At 51.0% G+C, this 16,655-nt stretch overlaps 1 long non-coding RNA gene across 2 annotated transcripts in view; it reads left to right on the forward strand.

The window, feature by feature from the left end:
* The window catches only part of LOC147097446 (uncharacterized), a 463,039-nt gene that overhangs the window by 401,944 nt on the left and 44,440 nt on the right, over positions 1 to 16,655 (forward strand). The window lies entirely within an intron of this gene.

Here is a 16,655-nt window from a genome sequence, read left to right on the forward strand (position 1 = left end):
CCAGCTGGTCCATCGAGCCGGCCCCGAAACACGATGATGGGACCATCACGACTAGACACTGCTTCACTCCCCCCCGCCAACCACCCCACCCATCCAACCCCAAAGCCACATCCCCCATCCCCTGGGGGACTGTGGAACACGTGCCTCATGAGAGAAAGTGTCTGTAGAACTGTACCCCAGTGAGAGTCAGTGTCTGTGGAACCCGCACCCCAGTGAGAGTCAGTGCCTGTGGAACCCGTACCCCAGTGAGAGTCAGTGCCTGTGGAACCCGCACCCCAGTGAGAGTCAGTGTGTGTGGAACTGTACCCCAGTGAGAGTCAGTGTCTGTGGAACCCGCACCCCAGTGAGAGTCAGTGCCTGTGGAACCCGTACCCCAGTGAGAGTCAGTGCCTGTGGAACCCGCAGCCCAGTGAGAGTCAGTGTGTGTGGAACCCGCACCCCAGTGAGAGTCAGTGTCTGTGGAACCCGTACCCCAGTGACAGTCAGTGTCTGTGGAACCCGCACCCCAGTGAGAGTCAGTGTCTGTAGAACCGTACCTCAGTGAGAGTCAGTGTGTGTGGAACCCGTACCCCAGTGAGAGTCAGTGTCTGTAGAACCGTACCTCAGTGAGAGTCAGTGTCTGTGGAACCCGTACCCCAGTGAGAGTCAGTGTCTGTGGAACCCGTACCCCAGTGAGAGTCAGTGTCTGTGGAATCCGTACCCCAGAGACAGTTAGTGTCTGTGGAACCCGCACCCCAGTGAGAGTCAGTGTCTGTGGAACCCGTACCCCAGTGAGAGTCAGTGTCTGTGGAACCCGTACCCCAGTGAGAGTCAGTTTCTGTGGAATTCGTACCCCAGTGAGAGTCAGTGTGTGCGGAACGCATATCCCAGTGAGAGTCAGTGTCTGTGGAACCTGTACCCCAGTGAGAGTCAGTGTCTGTGGAACCCGTACCCCAGTGAGAGTCAGTGTCTGTGGAACTGTACCCCAGTGAGAGTCAGTGTCTGTGGAACCCGTACCCCAGTGAGAGTCAGTGTCTGTGGAACTGTACCCCAGTGAGTGTCAGTATCTGTGGAACCCGTACCCCAGTACCACAGTGAGAGTCAGTGTCTGTGGAACCGTACCCCAGTGAGAGTCAGTGTCTGTGGAACTGTACCCCAGTGAGAGTCAGTGTCTGTGGAACGGTACCCCAGTGAGAGTCAGTGTCTGTGGAACTGTACCCCAGTGAGAGTCAGTGTCTGTGGAACCCGTACCCCAGTGAGAGTAGGTGTCTGTGGAACCCGTACCCCAGTGAGAGTCAGTGTCTGTGGAACCCGCACCCCAGTGATAGTCAGTCTCTGTGGAACCCGTACCCCAGTGAGAGTCAGTGTCGGTGGAACCCGTACCCCAGTGAGAGTCAGTGTCTGTGGAACCCGTACCCCAGTGAGAGTCAGTGTCTGTGGAACCCGTACCCCAGTGAGAGTAGGTGTCTGTGGAACCCGTACCCCAGTGAGAGTCAGTGTCTGTGGAACCCGCACCCCAGTGAGAGTCAGTGTCTGTGGAACCCGTACCCCAGTGAGAAACAGTGTCTGTGGAATCCGTACCCCAGTGAGAGTCAGTGTCTGTGGAACCCGTACCCCAGTGAGAGTCAGTGTCTGTGGAACCCGTACCCCAGTGAGAGTCAGTGCCTGTGGAACTGTACCCCAGTGAGTGTCAGTATCTGTGGAACCCGTACCCCAGTACCACAGTGAGAGTCAGTGTCTCTGGAACTGCACCCCAGTGAGAGTCAGTGTCTGTGGAACTGTACCCCAGTGAGAGTCAGTGTCTGTGGAACCCGTACCCCAGTAAGAGTCAGTGTCTGTGGAACTGTACCTCAGTGAAAGTCCGTGTCTGTGGAACCAGTACCCCAGTGAGAGTCAGTGTCTGTGGAACTGTACCCCAGTGAGAGTCAGTGTCTGTGGAACCCGTACCCCAGTGAGAGTCAGTGTCTGTGGAACTGTACCCCAGTGAGAGTCAGTGTCTGTGGAACCCGTACCCCAGTGAGAGTAGGTGTCTGTGGAACCCGTACCCCAGAGAGAGTCAGTGTCTGTGGAACCCGCACCCCAGTGAGAGTCAGTCTCTGTGGAACCCGTACCGCAGTGAGAGTCAGTGTCTGTGGAACCCATACCCCAGTGAGAGTCAGTGTCTGTGGAACCCGTACCCCAGTGAGAGTCAGTGTCTGTGGAACCCGTACCCCAGTGAGAGTAGGTGTCTGTGGAACTCGTACCCCAGTGAGAGTCAGTGTCTGTGGAACCCGCACCCCAGTGAGAGTCAGTTTCTGTGGAACCCGCACCCCAGTGAGAGTCAGTGTCTGTGGAACCCGTACCCCAGTGAGAGTCAGTGTCTGTGGAATCCGTACCCCAGTGAGAGTCAGTGTCTGTGGAACCCGTACCCCAGTGAGAGTCAGTGTCTGTGGAACCTGTACCCCAGTGAGAGTCAGTGTCTGTGGAACCTTTACCCCAGTGAGAGTCGGTGTGTGTGGAAACCGTACCCCAGTGAGAGACAGTGTCTGTGGAATCCGTACCCCAGTGAGAGTCAGTGTCTGTGGAACCCGTACCCCAGTGAGAGTCAGTGTCTGTGGAACCTGTACCCCAGTGAGAGTCAGTGTCTGTGGAACCTTTACCCCGGTGAGAGTCGGTGTGTGTGGAAACCGTACCCCAGTGAGAGTCAGTGTCTGTGGAACCCGTACCCCAATGAGAGTCAGTGTCTGTGGAACCCATACCCCAGTGAGTGTCAGTGTCTGTGGAAATGTACCCCAGGGAGAGTCAGTGTCTGTGGAACCCGTACCGAAGTGAGAGTCAGTATCTGTGGAACCCGTACCCCAGTGAGAGTCAGTGTGTGTGGAAACCGTACCCCAGTGAGAGTCAGTGTCTGTGGAACCCGTACCCCAATGAGAGTCAGTGTCTGTGGAACCCATACCCCAGTGAGTGTCAGTGTCTGTGGAAATGTACCCCAGGGAGAGTCAGTGTCTGTGGAACCCGTACCGAAGTGAGAGTCAGTATCTGTGGAACCCGTAACCCAGTGAGAGTCAGTGTCTGTGGAACCCGTACCCCAGTGAGAGTCAGTGTCTGTGGAACTGTACCCCAGTGAGAGTCAGTGTCTGTGGAACCCGTACCCCAGTGAGAGTCAGTGTCTGTGGAACTGTACCCCAGTGAGTGTCAGTATCTGTGGAACCCGTACCCAAGTACCACAGTGAGAGTCAGTGTCTGTGCAACTGTACCCCAGTGAGAGTCAGTGTCTGTGGAACTATACCCCAGTGAGAGTCAGTGTCTGTGGAACTGTACCCCAGTGAGAGTCAGTGTCTGTGGAACTGTACCCCAGTGAGAGTCAGTGTCTGTGGAACCCGTACCCCAGCAAGAGTCAGTGTCTGTGGAACTGTACCTCAGTGAGAATCCGTGTCTGTGGAACCAGTACCCCAGTGAGAGTCAGTGTCTGTGAAACTATACCCCAGTGAGAGTCAGTGTCTGTGGAACTGTACCCCAGTGAGAGTCAGTGTCTGTGGAACCCGTACCCCAGTAAGAGTCAGTGTCTGTGGAACTGTACCTCAGTGAAAGTCCGTGTCTGTGGAACCAGTACCCCAGTGAGAGTCAGTGTCTGTGGAACTGTACCCCAGTGAGAGTCAGTGTCTGTGGAACCCGTACCCCAGTGAGAGTAGGTGTCTGTGGAACCCGTACCCCAGAGAGAGTCAGTGTCTGTGGAACCCGCACCCCAGTGAGAGTCAGTCTCTGTGGAACCCGTACCGCAGTGAGAGTCAGTGTCTGTAGAACCCATACCCCAGTGAGAGTCAGTGTCTGTGGAACCCGTACCCCAGTGAGAGTCAGTGTCTGTGGAACCCGTACCCCAGTGAGAGTAGGTGTCTGTGGAACTCGTACCCCAGTGAGAGTCAGTGTCTGTGGAACCCGCACCCCAGTGAGAGTCAGTTTCTGTGGAACCCGCACCCCAGTGAGAGTCAGTGTCTGTGGAACCCGTACCCCAGTGAGAGTCAGTGTCTGTGGAATCCGTACCCCAGTGAGAGTCAGTGTCTGTGGAACCCGTACCCCAGTGAGAGTCAGTGTCTGTGGAACCTGTACCCCAGTGAGAGTCAGTGTCTGTGGAACCTTTACCCCAGTGAGAGTCGGTGTGTGTGGAAACCGTACCCCAGTGAGAGACAGTGTCTGTGGAATCCGTACCCCAGTGAGAGTCAGTGTCTGTGGAACCCGTACCCCAGTGAGAGTCAGTGTCTGTGGAACCTGTACCCCAGTGAGAGTCAGTGTCTGTGGAACCTTTACCCCGGTGAGAGTCGGTGTGTGTGGAAACCGTACCCCAGTGAGAGTCAGTGTCTGTGGAACCCGTACCCCAATGAGAGTCAGTGTCTGTGGAACCCATACCCCAGTGAGTGTCAGTGTCTGTGGCAATGTACCCCAGGGAGAGTCAGTGTCTGTGGAACCCGTACCGAAGTGAGAGTCAGTATCTGTGGAACCCGTACCCCAGTGAGAGTCAGTGTCTGTGGAACCCGTACCCCAGTGAGAGTCAGTGTCTGTGGAACTGTACCCCAGTGAGAGTCAGTGTCTGTGGAACCCGTACCCCAGTGAGAGTCAGTGTCTGTGGAACTGTACCCCAGTGAGTGTCAGTATCTGTGGAACCCGTACCCAAGTACCACAGTGAGAGTCAGTGTCTGTGGAACTGTACCCCAGTGAGAGTCAGTGTCTGTGGAACTGTCCCCCAGTGAGAGTCAGTGTCTGTGGAACCCGTACCCCAGCAAGAGTCAGTGTCTGTGGAACTGTACCTCAGTGAGAATCCGTGTCTGTGGAACCAGTACCCCAGTGAGAGTCAGTGTCTGTGAAACTCTACCCCAGTGAGAGTCAGTGTCTGTGGAACCCGTACCCCAGTGAGAGTAGGTGTCTGTGGAACCCGTACCCCAGTGAGAGTCAGTGTCTGTGGAACCCGCACCCCAGTGAGAGTCAGTGTCTGTGGAACACGTACCCCAGTGAGAAACAGTGTCTGTGGAATCCATACCCCAGTGAGAGTCAGTGTCTGTGGAACCCGTACCCCAGTGAGAGTCAGTGTCTATGGAGCCCTTACCCCAGTGAGAGTCAGTGTCTGTGGAACTGTACCCCAGTGAGTGTCAGCATCTGTGGAACCCATACCCCAGTACCACATTGAGAGTCAGTGTCTGTGGAACTGTACCCCAGTGAGAGTCAGTGTCTGTGGAACTGTACCCCAGTGAGAGTCAGTGTCTGTGGAACCCGTACCCCAGTGAGAGTCAGTGTCTGTGGAACTGTACCCCAGTGAGAGTCAGTGTCTGTGGAACCCGTACCCAAGTAAGAGTCAGTGTCTGTGGAACTGTACCTCAGTGAGAGTCCGTGTCTGTGGAACCAGTACCCCAGTGAGAGTCAGTGTCTGTGGAACTGTACCCCAGTGAGAGTCAGTGTCTGTGGAACCCGTACCCCAGTGAGAGTAGGTGTCTGTGGAACCCGTACCCCAGTGAGAGTCAGTGTCTGTGGAACCCGCACCCCAGTGAGAGTCAGTCTCTGTGGAACCCGTACCGCAGTGAGAGTCAGTGTCTGTGGAACCCATACCCCAGTGAGAGTCAGTGTCTGTGGAACCCGTACCCCAGTGAGAGTCAGTGTCTGTGGAATCCGTACCCCAGTGAGAGTCAGTGTCTGTGGAACCCGTACCCCAGTGAGAGTCAGTGTCTGTGGAGCCTGTACCCCAGTGAGAGTCAGTGTCTGTGGAACCTTTACCCCGGTGAGAGTCGGTGTGTGTGGAAACCGTACCCCAGTGAGAGTCAGTGTCTGTGGAACCCGTACCCCAATGAGAGTCAGTGTCTGTGGAACCCATACCCCAGTGAGTGTCAGTGTCTGTGGAAATGTACCCCAGGGAGAGTCAGTGTCTGTGGAACCCGTACCGAAGTGAGAGTCAGTATCTGTGGAACCCGTACCCCAGTGAGAGTCAGTGTCTGTGGAACCCGTACCCCAGTGAGAGTCAGTGTCTGTGGAACTGTACCCCAGTGAGAGTCAGTGTCTGTGGAACCCGTACCCCAGTGAGAGTCAGTGTCTGTGGAACTGTACCCCAGTGAGTGTCAGTATCTGTGGAACCCGTACCCAAGTACCACAGTGAGAGTCAGTGTCTGTGCAACTGTACCCCAGTGAGAGTCAGTGTCTGTGGAACTATACCCCAGTGAGAGTCAGTGTCTGTGGAACTGTACCCCAGTGAGAGTCAGTGTCTGTGGAACTGTACCCCAGTGAGAGTCAGTGTCTGTGGAACCCGTACCCCAGCAAGAGTCAGTGTCTGTGGAACTGTACCTCAGTGAGAATCCGTGTCTGTGGAACCAGTACCCCAGTGAGAGTCAGTGTCTGTGAAACTCTACCCCAGTGAGAGTCAGTGTCTGTGGAACCCGTACCCCAGTGAGAGTAGGTGTCTGTGGAACCCGTACCCCAGTGAGAGTCAGTGTCTGTGGAACCCGCACTCCAGTGATAGTCAGTCTCTGTGGAACCCGTAACCCAGTGAGAGTCACTGTCGGTGGAACCCGTACCCCAGTGAGAGTCAGTGTCTGTGGAACCCGTACCCCAGTGAGAGTCAGTGTCTGTGGAACCCGTACCCCAGTGAGAGTAGGTGTCTGTGGAACCCGTACCCCAGTGAGAGTAGGTGTCTGTGGAACCCGTACCCCAGTGAGAGTCAGTGTCTGTGGAACCCGCACCCCAGTGAGAGTCAGTGTCTGTGGAACACGTACCCCAGTGAGAAACAGTGTCTGTGGAATCCATACCCCAGTGAGAGTCAGTGTCTGTGGAACCCGTACCCCAGTGAGAGTCAGTGTCTATGGAGCCCTTACCCCAGTGAGAGTCAGTGTCTGTGGAACTGTACCCCAGTGAGTGTCAGTATCTGTGGAACCCATACCCCAGTACCACATTGAGAGTCAGTGTCTGTGGAACTGTACCCCAGTGAGAGTCAGTGTCTGTGGAACCCGCACCCCAGTGAGAGTCAGTGTCTGTGGAACCCGCACCCCAGTGAGAGTCAGTGTCTGTGACACACGTCTCCATGTGCCAACAAGAGAAGACGTTGTTATTGAGGAGAAAGCAGAATTCAAAAATGTGAGTTTATGAAAATGTGCAGAGCCTACACCTGTAATGTTTTAATGGGATAAAATTCAAAATTTGGAATTTTAATGTAATCAACTCCCTAAAGATTCAAATCTGCTTACGTGTTTCATAATTGTAATATCATATCCTTTTCAGTAGGAAATATCATGAAACAAAATTTAAAAATTGTTCATGTCTTTTTTTAATTTAGGAAATCCTTTTTAAAGAATATAAAGCAGTTCGATTACTAAATACTTTTAGACAATTCGGAGAAAGTCATGATCAAACTGTGCAGGACTCTGCTCAGACCCACCTTGAGCACTGTGTCCAGTTCTGGTCAGACCCACCTTGAGCACTGTGTCCAGTTCTGGTCAGACCGCACCTTGAGCACTGTGTCCAGTTCTGGTCAGACCCACCTTGAGCACTGTGTCCAGTTCTGGTCAGACCTTTCCTTGAGCACTGTGTCCAGTTCTGGTCAGACCTCTCCTTGAGCACTGTGTCCAGTTCTGGTCAGTCCCACCTTGAGCACTGTGTCCAGTTCTAGTCAGACCCACCTTGAGCACTGTGTCCAGTTCTGGTCAGACCGCACCTTGAGCACTGTGTCAAGTACTGGTCAGACCCACCTTGAGCACTCTGTCCAGTTCTGGTCAGAACGCACCTTGAGCACTGTGTCCAGTTCTGGTCAGACCTCTCCTTGAGCACGGTGTCCAGTTCTGGTCAGACCTCTCCTTGGGCGCGGTGTCCAGTTCTCTCTATAACACTCCCCTCTCTATAACACTCCTCTCTCTATAACACTCCTCTCTCTATAACACTCCCCTTTGTAACACTCCCCTCTCTCTAACACTCCCCTCTCTATAACACTCCCCTCTCTATAACACTCCCCTCTCTATAACACTCCCCTCTCTCTATAACACACCCCTCTCTATAACACTCCCCTCTCTGTAACAGCCCCCTCTCTATAACACTCCCCTCTCTATAACACTCCCCTCTCTGTAACACTACCCTCTCTATAACACTCCCCTCTCTGTAACAGCCCCCTCTCTATAACGCTCCCGTCTCTATAACGCTCCCCTCTCTCTAACACCCCTCTCTCGATAACACTCCCCCCTCTATAACACTCCCCTCTCTATAACACTCCCCTCTCTATAACACTCCCCTCTCTGTAACACTCCCCTCTCTCTAACACTCCCCTCTCTCTAACACTCCTCTCTCTATAACACACCCCTCTCTCTAACACTCCCCTCTCTCTAACACTCCCCTCTCTGTAACACTCCCCTCTCTCTAACGCTCCCCTCTCTCTAACGCTCCCCTCTCTATAACGCTCCCCTCTCTATAACGCTCCCCTCTCTATAACACTCCCCTCTCTCTAACACTCCCCTCTCTGTAACGCTCCCCTCTCTGTAACGCTCCCCTCTCTATAACACTCCCCTCTCTCTAACACTCCCGTCTCTATAACACTCCCCTCTCTATAACACTCCCCTCTCTATAACACTCCCCTCTCTATAACACTCCCCTCTCTATAACACTCCCCTCTCTATAACACTCCTCTCTCTATAACACACCCCTCTCTATAACACTCCCCTCTCTATAACACTCCCCTCTCTCTAACACTCCCGTCTCTGTAACACTCCCCTCGCTACAACACTCCCCTCTCTATAACGCTCCCCTCTCTCTAACGCTCCCCTCTCTCTAACACTCCCCTCTCTATAACACTCCCCTCTCTATAACACTCCCTTCTCTCTAACACTCCCCTCTCTATAACATAGATACATAGATACATAGAAGATAGGAGCAGGAGTAGGCCATTCGGCCCTTCGTGCCTGCTCCGCCATTCGATGAGATCATGGCTGATCCTTTAATTCAGTATCCCGTCCCCGCCTTCTCTCCGTAACCCTTAACCCCTTTTGCCCGTAGAAATATATCTAATTCCCTCTTAAATATATTTAATGAGCTGGCGTACACTGCCCTCTGTGGCAATGAGTTCCACAGGTTCACCACTCTCTGAGTGAAGAAATTCCCCCTCATCTCTGTCCTAAATGGTTTAGCCCTTATCCTTAAATTATGTCCTCTAGTTCTGTTCTCACCCGCCAAGGGAAACATTCCTTCTGCATCCAGTCTGTCTAGACCTGTCAGAATTTTATACACTTCTATGAGGTCCCCTCTCAATCTTCTAAACTCCAGTGTGTACATCCCTAAACTACATAGTCTCTCCTCATAGGTCATTCCCGCCATTCCTGGTATCAGCCTGGTGAATCGCCGCTGCACCCCCTCCATGGCAAGAACATCCTTCCTCAGATGAGGCGACCAAAACTGTACACAGTACTCGAGGTGTGGTCTCACCAGTGCCCTGTACAGCTGCAGCAAGGTATCCCTGTTCCTGTATTCTAACCCTTTTGCTATGAAGGCCAGCATACCGTTTGCCTTCTTGACCGCCTGTTGCACCTGCATGCTCGCCTTCAGTGACTGGTGTACAAGAACACCCAGGTCTCTCTGTACTTCCCCCTCTCCCAATCTATTGCCATTTAAATAATAATTTGCCCTCCCGTTCCTGCACCCAAGGTGGATAACTTCGCACTTGTCCACATTATAGTGCATCTGCCATTTATCCGCCCAATCGCCCAGTCTGTCCAAATCGCTCTGGAGCTTCCTGGTCTCTTCCTCTGAGCCCACCCCCCCTCCTAGTTTAGTGTCGTCTGCAAATTTGGAAATGCTGCATCCGACTCCCTGATCCAGGTCATTAATGTAAATTGTGAACAGCTGGGGGCCCAGGACAGATCCCTGTGGTACCCCACTTGTTACTGCCTGCCATTCAGAAAATGAGCCGTTTATTCCAACTCTCTGTTTTCTATCTGACAGCCAGTTCCCTATCCACGCCAAAACTTTCCCCTTTATCCCATGAGCCTCAATTTTCCATGCTAATCTTTTATGTGGGACCTTATCGAAAGCCTTTTGGAAGTCCAGGTACACCACATCTACTGGCTCTCCCCCATCTATTCTACCAGTTACTCCCTCAAAAAATTCCAATAGATTAGTCAAGCACGATTTACCCTTTGTAAATCCATGTTGACTCTGTCCTATCCTGTCCCCATTTGCTAAGTGCTCCGCTATTTCATCCTTAATGATGGACTCCAGCATTTTGCCCACAACTGATGTAAGGCTTACAGGTCTGTAATTACCTGCTTTTTCCCTACCCCCCTTTTTGAATAGTGGGGTAACGTTAGCTACCCTCCAATCCATCGGCACTGTTCCCGAGTCTAATGAATTCTGAAAAATCATCCTTAGTGCATCCGCTATCTCTAGGGCCACCTCCTTCAGTACCCTAGGATGCATGTTATCAGGCCCTGGGGATTTGTCCACCTTCAATCCCTTTAGCTTCCTTAACACCATATCCTTAGAGATATTGATTTGCGTCAGTTCCTCCTTTGCCAATGTCCCTATTTTTCCCGATATCCCAGGGAGGTTTTTTGTGTCTTCCTTCGTAAAGACTGACCCAAAGTATGCATTTAGTTGATCTGCCATTTCCTTATTTCCCATTATATATTCCCCCGTATCTGACTGCAATGGACCAACTTTGGTTTTCACCAGTCTTTTCCTTTTGATATACTTATAAAAGCTTTTGGAGTTAGTTTTTATATTTTCCGCCAGCTTGTTTTCGTAAGCTATTTTGCCCCTCTTGATTATGCCCTTTGCCCTCCTTTGCTCTATCTTAAACTGTTCCCAATCTTCCGCTCTGGCGCTTTTTTTGGCTATTTTATACGCCCTATCTTTGGATTTTATGCTGTCTCTAATTTCCCCTGTTATCCACGGTTGAGTCACCTTTTTAGATTTCCTTTTATGCCAGATTGGTATAAACAATTTTTGCAATTTTGTCATTCTATCTTTAAATGTTTGCCATTGTTTATCTACCTCCAGTCCTCCCAGGAACGTTGTCCAATCAGACCTACTCAGTTCCCGTCTCATGGCATCATAATTCCCCTTGTTTAAATTCAGGACCTTAGTCTCTGAGTCAATTTCTTCGCTCTCCATTTCGAGTGAGAAATCGATCATGTTATGATCGCTCTGACCCAAGGGTCCCCGTACAACAAGATTACTGATTAGTCCCTTCTCATTGCACAGTACCCAGTCCAATATAGCCTGTTCCCGAGTTGGTTCCTCGACATATTGATCCAGATAACCATCCCTCAAACACTCAAGGAATTCCTCCTCCTCATTATTTTTACTGATTAGGCTAGTCCAATCTATATGTAAGTTAAAGTCACCTATGATGACAGCTGTGCTCTTATTGCACGCTTCTCTAATTTCCCTCGTGATGCCCTCCCTAACCTCTATTTTACTATTTGGAGGCCTATATACCACTCCTATTAATGTTTTTCGCCCCTCGCTATTTCTTAGCTCCACCCATATAGATTCTGTATTAACTGAGTTAATATCCTTCCTTTCAATTGCATTTATCCCCTCTTTTACTAGCAATGCTACCCCTCCTCCCTTTCTTTTTTGTCGATCCTTCCTAAATACTGAATACCCCTGTATGTTAAGCTCCCAGCCCTGCTCACCCTGCAACCATGTTTCCGTAATCCCAATTAGGTCATAATTATTAACCTCTATTTCCACAGCTAATTCATCTACCTTGTTCCTGATGCTTCTCGCATTAAGGTATAAAACCCTCAGGCTTTTTTTATGCTCACATTTTTTATGAATTAGTTTGGCCCTTTGTTTTTTGTTCCTCACCCTTTTATCATTTATTTCTGTCTGCCTTTCACTTTCCTCTATTTCACTACATAGGTTTCTAGCCCCCTGCCATACTAGTTTAAATGCTCCCGAACTGCTTTATCAAAAATTACCCCGAGAACATCAGTTCCATCTCTGCACAGGTGTAGACCGTCCCTTTTGTATAGGTCACACCTACCACAAAACTGGTTCCAATGCCTCAAAAATTTAAAACCCTCCCTCTTACACCACTGCTCAAGCCACGTATTTAGCCTAACTATCCTGTTCTCTGTACTCTTACTAGCACGTGGCACTGGTAGTAATCCAGAGATTACTACCTTCGAGGTCCTACTTTTTAGCTTGGCTCCTAACTCCCGAAATTCTACTTGTAGGACCTCTTCCCTTTTTTTAGCTACGTCGTTGGTACCAACATGTATCACGACAACTGGCTGTTCCCCCTCCCCCTCCAGAATGTTCTGCACCCGCGCCGAGACATCCTTGACCCTTGCACCAGGGAGGCAACATACCATCCTGGAGTCTCGGTCGCGACCACAGAAACCCCTATCTATTCCCCTTACAATCGAATCCCCTATTACTATAGCCCTGCCACTCTTTTTCCCTCCCTTCTTTGCAACAGAGCCAGTCATGGTGCCATGAGCCTGGCTGCTGGTGCCTTCCCCCGATGTGTCACCCCCCCCGACAACAGTACCTAAGGCGGTGAACCTGTTGCTAAGGGAGACAACCCCAGGGGATTTCTGCACTACCTTCCTGCCCTTGCTCTGCCTTTTGGTCACCCATGTACTGTCTACGCTGGCCTTAACCTGCGGTGTGACCAACTCACTAAATGTGCTATCCACACCCCTCTCAGAATCGTGGATGCTCCAAAGTGAGTCCATCTGCAGCTCAAGGGCCGTCATGCGGTCCCACATGAGCTGCAGCTGGACACACTTCCTGCACACATAGTCGTCAGGGACACAGGAAGCGTCCCTGATTTCCCACATGTTACAGGAGGAGCATGACACAGGTCCGAGCTCTACTGCCATGACTTAACCCTTATATTACTTTTAATTTTCTAGTTTTAGTTTATTTATCGACTTTTGTTTTCCCGAAGCTTACTTAGACCAATGTATACTGTACTCCTCTTATTCCTTTTTAAACTAACCAAATCCCACTAGTTTTGGTTTTACTTCCTAGGAAGGTTTGAGGAAAGTACTTACCAGTTAGTCTTACCTCCCTGGTCTTTCGCTGACTTCCCGGTCTTGTGTCCCCTTGGTCCTACGCCGACTTCCCGCTCCTCCCGGTTCCTGCCCTGCTGAAAAGAAACTGAGACCAAAAAATTTGTGACCTCTGTTTTTAGACAGCTGCTAAAAGACTACTAGGTTAGAGGAGGGGGGCGGTGGGGGTTCCTACTCTGTAGGAACTCGGGTTTAAGCCACCACCCTCCTTAAATACCTTTCACCTGGGTGCGTCCCACCAGGTCCGCTTCTGAAAAAAAGCTCAAGAGCTGGACTTCCGCCTCAGCTGTTTTTTAAATGGCCCCGAGTCTCGCCGACTGCTGCCTCTCCGCTGCTGCTCTCTCCCGACTGGTCTCGGGCCTCGCTGGTCGCCGGGTTTCCTGCCGAGCTCCTCCTCGCTGCTCCCGCTGGTCCCGACTGGTCTCGGGCCTCGCCTCTCTCCGGTTTTTATACCGGTCTCACACTGCTCCCGACTGGTCTCGGGCCTCGCTGGTCCCCTCTCTCTAACACTCCCCTCTCTCTAACACTCCCCTCTCTAACACTCCTCTCTCTCTAACACTCCCCTCTCTCTAACACTCCTCTCTCTCTAACACTCCCCTCTCTCTAACACTCCCCTCTCTATAACACTCCCCTCTCTCTAACACTCCCCTCTCTCTAACACTCCCTTCTCTCTAACACTCCCCTCTCTATAACACTCCCCTCTCTCTAACACTCCCCTCTCTGTAACACTCCCCTCTCTCTAACACTCCTCCCTCTAACACTCCCCTCTCTCTAACACTCCCCTCTCTCTAACACTCCTCTCTCTCTAACACTCCCCTCTCTCTAACACTCCCCTCTCTATAACACTCCCCTCTCTCTAACACTCCCCTCTCTATAACACTCCCCTCTCTCTAACACTCCCCTCTCTGTAACACTCCCCTCTCTCTAACACTCCTCCCTCTAACACTCCCCTCTCTCTAACACTCCCCTCTCTCTAACACTCCTCTCTCTCTAACACTCCCCTCTCTCTAACACTCCCCTCTCTATAACACTCCCCTCTCTCTAACACTCCCCTCTCTCTAACACTCCCTTCTCTCTAACACTCCCCTCTCTATAACACTCCCCTCTCTCTAACACTCCCCTCTCTGTAACACTCCCCTCTCTCTAACACTCCTCCCTCTAACACTCCCCTCTCTCTAACACTCCCCTCTCTATAACACTCCCCTCTCTATAACACTCCCCTCTCTGTAACACTCCTCTCTCTCTAACACTCCCCTCTCTATAACACTCCCCTCTCTCTAACACTCCCCTCTCTGTAACACTCCCCTCTCTATAACACTCCCCTCTCTCTAACACTCCTCTCTCTCTAACACTCCCCTCTCTATAACACTCCCCTCTCTCTAACACTCCTCTCTCTCTAACACTCCCCTCTCTATAACACTCCCCTCTCTCTAACACTCCCCTCTCTATAACACTCCCCTCTCTCTAACACTCCCCTCTCTCTAACACTCCCCTCTCTATAACACTCCCCTCTCTATAACACTCCCCTCTCTATAACACTCCCCTCTCTCTAACACTCCCCTCTCTCTAACACTCCTCTCTCTCTAACACTGCCCTCTCTCTAACACTCCTCTCTCTCTAACACTCCCCTCTCTATAACACTCCCCTCTCTATAACACTCCCCTCTCTCTAACACTCCCCTCTCTCTAACACTCCCCTCGCTCTAACACTCCCCTCTCTTTAACACTCCCCTCTCTATAACACTCCCCTCTCTATAACACTCCCCTCTCTCTAACACTCCCCTCTCTATAACACTCCCCTGTCTATAACACTCCTCTCTCTATAACACTCCCCTCTCTATAACACTCCCCTCTCTCTAACACTCCTCTCTCTAACACTCCCCTCTCTCTAACACTCCCCTCTCTATAACACTCCCCTCTCTATAACACTCCTCTCTCTATAACACTCCCCTCTCTATAACACTCCCCTCTCTGTAACACTCCCCTCTCTATAACACTCCCCTCTCTATAACACTCCTCTCTCTATAACACTCCCCTCTCTATAACACTCCTCTCTCTATAACACTCCCCTCTCTCTAACACTCCTCTCTCTATAACACACCCCTCTCTATAACACTCCCCTCTCTCTAACACTCCCCTCTCTATAACACTCCCCTCTCTATAACGCTCCCCTCTCTCTAACACTCCCCTCTCTCTAACACTCCCCTCTCTAACACTCCTCTCTCTCTAACACTCCCCTCTCTCTAACACTCCTCTCTCTCTAACACTCCCCTCTCTCTAACACTCCCCTCTCTATAACACTCCCCTCTCTCTAACACTCCCCTCTCTCTAACACTCCTCTCTCTCTAACACTCCCCTCTCTCTAACACTCTTAAATCTCCTACACATATAACTCCTCCTTTCTGACATCCCCCTTTTCCAGTGTCCTGCTTTCTTGAATTTCCCAGCAACACTTTATTCTATTGCCATGGCAACTGATCCATTTTCTGTGTCACTGAATTACTGTTGTAATGCCACCTATGCTAGAGGGCGAATTCATCTGAGAGCTATACGGAATGTCAGCAGAATGTGTCTGCGTGAAACTAAACACATTTTTACAGCAAACTGACCATTTATATCTGAACCCTCAGGGCTTCAATAACCAATTGATCGCTCTGCTGCTGGTGCGGGGCTAGTTGCCAGTGTATATTCCCAATGTATTGAAATCAATGCAGGCGGATTATTACTGGGGTTGATCTGAGACCTGGGTTGTTCATTCTTTACCAGGTGGCACTATTAGCAGGCCTGACCTGACCGAGGCTTCAGATCTTATCTGCTGAGAAAGAAGCTGGTTTTCTGCCAGTCAGCCTCATTACAGCTTCAGCACCTGGTGCAGGTGAGAAACTGGTGTTAGTGTGAAGGGATGTGCTGGGCTCTGGCAAATCACATCGCCCAGGCTTTGGCCTATAGTCCCCTCACCTAGCACACCTAGCACATCTCTGAGAGTTGGCACTGAGGCAGATGGGAGGGAAATTGGAAACAGATGGGAGGGAAGTGTCCCCTTTGAACTTGTGTGCACAGTAAGCACACAGGAGTTGATAGTGAGCCAGGCGTGAGCCGTACATTACCTGCTTCTGCTCCTTGTGTCTCGTGTGGCTGTTTACTGATATGCACTGACATAAGAAAACTACTAGGCACTTGGTCTAAGCGTTAAACAAAGCTTTAATCAACTGTTTTACAACATGGAGGTCTAGTTGTGTCACAGAATCACAGAATCACAGAAACCCCACAGTGCAGATAGAGGCCATTTCGGCCCATCGAGCCTGCACCGACACATATCCCACCCTATCCCCGTAACCCCACGTATTTAATCCCCCTAACACTAAGGGTCAATTTATCATGGCCAATCAACCTAACCCGCACATCTTTGGACTGTGGGAGGAAACCGGAGCACCCGGAGGAAACCCACGCAAACACGGGGAGAATGTGCAAACTCCACACAGACAGTCACCCGAGGCCGGATTCAAACCCGGGTCCCTGGCGCTGTGAGGCAACAGTGCTAACCACTATGCTCACTAGTTCCTGTTAAGAATGTCCTGCGCAAGCTGGGCCCGTGCCCGAGTATTTATACTGTCCCTGGACAGCGCCACCCGTAGGCCGCTCAACATAGAAACATAGAAGA

This window comes from Somniosus microcephalus, chromosome 32 (genome assembly GCF_052327205.1).
Source record: "Somniosus microcephalus isolate GS21.2 chromosome 32, FLI_Smic_1.0, whole genome shotgun sequence".
In the NCBI taxonomy this organism is placed as follows: Eukaryota; Metazoa; Chordata; class Chondrichthyes; order Squaliformes; family Somniosidae; genus Somniosus; species Somniosus microcephalus.